We start from the raw sequence: 6,112 nt of genomic DNA, 5'->3' as shown, positions 1-6,112 counted from the left end.
GTCGTGAAAACTTTTATTAAAAAAATTTCAATCTGATTTTTTTTTTTTAAATTTAGAAATGCTAACAATTTCCAACCAAACTTCTCACCTTAAATTTTCCTAATTGAGGACAACATAAAAAATAATTTATACATTATTTTATAATTTAATGTCTCTTTTAAGGGATAATTGCAGCCAGTGGGATTTTGGAAAAAAAAATTACACATTCATGAAAACGTTTCTAATTTTAATGATTAATATTTATATGGCTTCTCACTAATTTGTAATTATTATTTTTTTAAATTACCTTGATTTGATATTTTTCCTTCTTTTAATAATTTATTTATTTTTTATTTTTTAGATGTGCCTAATCTGAATACAACTAAAAAATAAAATATTTGTAAATATATATATAATATATATATATATATGAAATGTATTAAATTTTATATTTTTTTGAATTTAGTGATTTTTTAAAAAAATTTAAAAAGTAAATCATTATTAAAATTAAAATTAAATATTTCTTTTAAGTATATATAAATTATTTGAATTTGAAAAGTAAAAAAAATTTTATTTAAAATATTACAATAACTAAAACAAAAAACTAAAAAACAATTAAGGCCCCCTTACTTTCTCACTCGCTCTCTGGTCTCGATCGACCTCTCTCTCTCCCAACCCTCTCTAAACCCTAATCTCTCTCAACCGATCGAATCAGCCTTGATTTGATCTCAAAGCGATTGGTGATTCATCTCAGATCCAATCTCAGAGCAATTGGCAATTTCAATTTTGAAATTTCAAAGCTCCACCGCCTCCACCATCTGCACCGGCGAGGGAAGCAAGGACCATCGTCTACTAAGGTGAGCACCACCGTCTCTCTCTCTCTCTCTCTCTCTCTCTCTCAGTTTCGTATTCTCTTTCTCTCTCCCTCAAGCTCTTCCCGTCGACTTTGAGCAATTGGTTTTAGAATTCAGTTCGGTTTGATTGGTTCCTTCTATGTATGAACTGCTAGTCAAATTGCTTCAGAATAGTGCTTTGGTGGCCATTTGTGATATTTTCTCAGTCAAAAATTGGGAAATTTGGTACTCACATTCATCGACATTTATTTTGTTCATTGACTTCCCAAATTCATTTCTAAAATTCCAACTTCAAATCCACATTCATATAATATATATATATATGTATATATCTGTGTGTGTGTATAGTTCTGACATATACTAGTTATGAGTAACAAGGTGTTTACTTTATGGATTTAATGCGACTTTACCAATCAATTAAAGTTGTTACCGGACATGAATTTTATTAGGTCAAATGCAATTGATTTGATAAGATTTACTGAGTTTTATGAAAATAATGTTATCAAGAGTGTTGCAGAATTACTAGAATTTAAAAGATAATTAATACTTTACGGCAAGCTTGTAATATTATTTGCATAATAGAAAAATCTTGACATGTAGCAAGCCAGTAGAGTATATTAATATTTATCTGATTATTAGAGAATTGTGATGCTTTCCATATTACTGGGAAATTATGATACTTAAATTGTTGAAATTTCATGACATTTACCATGTTATTAGAAGGAAGTGACACTTACTATGCCATTGTGTGCATCGTGACATATATATTTTTTATTGAGATTAAAATAATCCATAACTTACGTAGTCACATTCTTTTCTCTCAATGATGACTAGATCTTTGCTATGGGATCCCCCTATCTTCATCCATTTAGTTCTATCTCAATTGGAGTCCATCTATGACTGTAAACTGTTCGGAGTCCATCTATGACTGTAAACTGTTCGGAGTCCATCCATGACTATAAACTGAGATCTTAGCCATACATTAGCTATTTTCATCCTGATTTTGCTCCAGATCTCTCTCAAGCACTTCCACGAGCGGTCATCCGAATTTTACCTCGAATATTTTATTCATCGTTGTCAGCTTCTGTATGTATGTCCCAATTTGCTGGACTCTACATTGTTTTTGCCCCGGCCTTTCAGACTATGTGATCTCTTTGCCCCATGCTTCGTTTAGATCTCACTCCCGATGTGCTCCTCGTCTTCACACCAGATTTCACTCCGAAACCTATCAAAATAAAGTCAAAAGTAGTGACTATTACTTTGTTATCTAGTTGTTCTTTTCAAGCTGAAGTTAATTTATCTATTTGAATTTAAAGGGAGTTGTTAGTGAATATTTTCGTAATATTGTGTTTCTTGTTTTACCTAGTTCTTACTAAGATTTTCTTGTTCGATACTTTACGCTAGGTTACTTAATTAACACTCTATTTTCACCTATAATAAGCCATTGATGCAAAATTTGATTCCCTTGTAGGAGTTCGATCATAAAAAGTATGCATCAAATAAAAAAAAAATAAGCATTTCAAAACAGATACTATTGAAGGTAAAATATATGGAAGCACTTGGGAAGTTTCCAAAAGAGCTTACAATGTAATACTATTCCATGGACAATCTTGATTATGGGTCCTATGTTACTTGGCTCAAGGCTTGCAAGGGCTTGATCCTGATGTTAACCCCAAGGATTTAATGACACACTAGTTAGCAACTCATATAGTCTGTAGATAAAGCTTAGGCATTGGAAATTTAAATATATTCTAGCCAGATGATGCTTGACCAGAATTAGATTTTGGAGCACAAGTTTTTACTACTCACACTCAAAGCCAACATGCTGACACTCTGAATGTAATACACCCTAAGCCTATTTTTTTTGGGGTATTCAATGCATTCAATGACACCGACATTTATTTATCGACACTTTCCATGAGAAACAAATATAGAATGAACTCACTTTGTGGGACAGATAAAGTATGATGAATGGTTGTACTTCAAAAAGAAGAAAAAAAGATCATAATGGACTGCACTGTTTTCCCCTCTTTAGAAAGGTCACATTGTATTTGGCTTGACTAGCTTCTTCGTCTTTTCTTTTGTTACGAGACAAAGAGGAGTTAAGATATGTTTGTTGCATTAACATACCAAGCCAATATTATTAATCTAGTGGGTGCATGTTCTGTGTTGTAGATAATTTATTCACAGACCAAGAACCTCATGCCTTCTGGTGTTATTTAGATGAATTTATTACAAATCTAGATCCATTGCTCTCGAGTAAGGATATACTTGTGTGTTTACTGGTTAACAACAGACATGCACCTTACACAGCCAACCAAGGTTTTAAATGGGATAATTTCCCACAATTTCTTTTACAAAAACACATCAGAGATGTGTCCAAACTTAACTGTTTTGGGGCAGTTAACTAAAATCAAGGATTAGAAAGTATCCGCATTTTTCACTTGGGCTGAGTTTGTTTATGATGAAAGTGAGGGAAAGAGAAAAAAAAATATAGCTTTTTATGAGTTTGCTTAGCATGAATGTGGTGGAAATTAGAAGAAGGTTAATTTTATTATACAACCCGTATTAGCATTGTTACTAACTTTTTAATTTCCTGCACAAAACACAATAAAATTTGAATGTGTCTATATAAAGAGTTATCTATAACTAACATTTCAAAGTTCTCTATATTTTTCTTGCAAAATTTTCATCATAATCAAATGCTTGCAAGAAAATATATTTTCTATCTTTTCTTTCACTTCATTTTCTCACTTTCACATTGCACAAATTTTTCTATATAGTTGTATTACACTGCACTTTTGTTTCATACAAATTTTACATCAATAAAGATGAGACCAACAAGAAAGAGGGAGGGTGCTATATGATGGTGGGCTTCTATATAGTTGTATGAATATCTATGATGTCTCACACACAGACAAATGAAAGAATTTTATTTCCATCCTCTTCTTTGCATCAGTGACTTGGCAACCCCTTTTTTCCATCCTCTCTGACGAGCCATTGATTCCCACATCGCAGTCAGTCTCTTTTGTGCCAACAAAACTGCTTTTGCTTTTTCCCTTGCCTCTTCACAAGTTTCCATCCCTGAATTACACTTGTCTGCCTCCTTTTGATATTGGGATGTAATCTTCTTGGCCTCAGGCAATGCCATGTCGGCACGCTGCTGACTTTCCAAAGCTTCAGTTTCCCGTAGCTTCAGCTCCTCGGACAAAAGCTCTGCAAAGTTCTTTTCTGTGTCTTCACTCACTTCAGGATCATGCTTCACACAATCTGCATGAAAATATGGCCAAACATAACAAAGAAATGACGAAATTTTTAAAAGTCAAACACCTGTATTATACTGCACTTTTGTTTCATACATAGATTCATGATAGTTGGGAGTCCCAGTCGGAACAAGCAGGTTGGAAAATTGGGCAGAGATGTAACTGAAGAAATTGATATGATCTAGGATTACTCACATCAAATTGTAAAAGCATAACATAATGTGAACCTTGTAAGAGCTAGATATGCATAATGATGAAGAAACAACACTCTTAAATAGGGAAAGCCATGTCCCAAATGTCCCCAACTTTTTGCACATTGTTTGCCAGTAATTCTACGTTTAAAAGAAATGAAATAATTTAAATTCTCACAAAGAAAGTAAATTAATCAATTTTTTAGTTGTCATCTTTACAATGCAACACACGTACTTATCTAATTTGTTAATGAGCCAATCCTAAAGTGATCCAATTCATATTTTTTCAGACATTCAAATGTGTCTTAATTATACCTCGGATGGTAATGTTTATGTAGTGGTTGAATAGCCTTTGTATGCCCTAAGATCCTTTTTTTGAGCCTTGTCATATTTTTAGGGCTATAATGTGGTCCAGCAGTAACAGTTTAGCTCTAAGCCAACACCTGATGATAGTAACAGTTTCAGACATTCAAGTGTGTCTTTTTTTGAGCCTTGTCATATTCATCAGGTTAAGTAGACTCATAAGTGTGACCACCTCAAAATATGTATCTATCAGGTTGAAATTTTCTTTTCTGACATTGATGACATATGTAAGTGCGTTCTCGTTGAAGCTTTTTGACACTTTCATTTCCTTTGTTGAACTAATACTTCGTAAATGGGATGAATGTTATGCAGTATGCTTATATACTCTTAATTTTTGTAGGATCAAAGTAATGGTGTGTCGAGCTTAGCAAATGTCAAATGCAAGTTGTTGCATTGGGAGGGGTCAAACTTGGTGGTTGCAAAAGGCCAAATTGCATCAAGGGATCCCAAGTCAAAGGTGTATCATGCAACTCTTGGACCTTTGTGTTGGAAAGTTTGGGTGAACCACGTAACAGTCAACGTGCCGTTGTTTCGTTCTACTCGTGAGATGTATGATCTGAAAGATGCAATAGGAAGTACAGTTGCATGGCCTAGTCAATTCATTATTTTGGACTAAATATTGGACTAATTGATTTACGATTTGTAGTTATACTTTTTGGATGTTTAAAGTCATATTTTAGAGATTAGTGAATCTTATGATTTGAATACTTTTTTTGATTTGTATGTTTGAGATTGTTATCAGCTTGATATGATAGAAGTTGGGGATAAAAGTTAGTATGCAGGTTGTTTGGTGTATGGATATTAGATTTTTTTGCTTATTTCATAGTTGCTGCTTCTGCTTGGTTTGTAACAGGTTGCATTTTATAAGCTATTGTCTACATACGGTTAGACAAGGTCATGTTCCTATATATATATATATATATATATATTATATTAAAAATAACTTTCTACGCATGCAAAATTATGTCGTGAAAAGTGTAATGATTTAGGGCATGTAAGAAAATGTCGTAGAAGATTATATACGGCATACAAGGCATGTCATAAATATATTAAAAACGACCTTCTACGGCATACAAAATTATGTCGTGAAAAGTGTGATGATTTATGACATGCAAGAAAATATCGTAAAATATTATATACGGCATACAAAGTATGCCATAAATATATTAAAAATAATCTTCTACGGCATGCAAAATTATGTCATGGAAAGTATGATGATTTATGGCATGATAAAAATGTCGTAAAAAGTTATATACGACATACTTTAATATTTAATTTATTACTTTTTACAACTTTACCTGCATGCCGTAAATGATACTTTACTTTTCACGACATGTCATATAACGGCATTTGTGTGCATGCCGTGAAAGAGTTTTTACAGCATGCATCGCAAGCTATAAATATTTAATTTTGTTGTAGTGCCAACAGATAGAACCAAGACTATGTGGCAACACCTCTGTTT

General features: G+C 32.9%; 1 long non-coding RNA gene across 1 annotated transcript; it reads left to right on the top strand.

Annotated features, from left to right (window-relative positions):
• Window positions 1-579: 579 nt before the first annotated feature.
• LOC114276391 (uncharacterized) lies at window positions 580-5,431 on the top strand. Its single transcript, XR_003634197.2, has 2 exons — window positions 580-836; window positions 4,991-5,431. It is a non-coding gene; the product is annotated as an uncharacterized LOC114276391 (long non-coding RNA).
• Window positions 5,432-6,112: the final 681 nt, after the last annotated feature.

This window comes from Camellia sinensis, chromosome 2 (assembly GCF_055761805.1).
Source record: "Camellia sinensis isolate YWXY chromosome 2, ASM5576180v1, whole genome shotgun sequence".
NCBI lineage: Eukaryota > Viridiplantae > Streptophyta > Magnoliopsida > Ericales > Theaceae > Camellia > Camellia sinensis.
The sequence above is the reverse complement of the archived record's forward strand: the minus strand, read 5'-3'. Positions and strand labels throughout refer to the sequence as shown.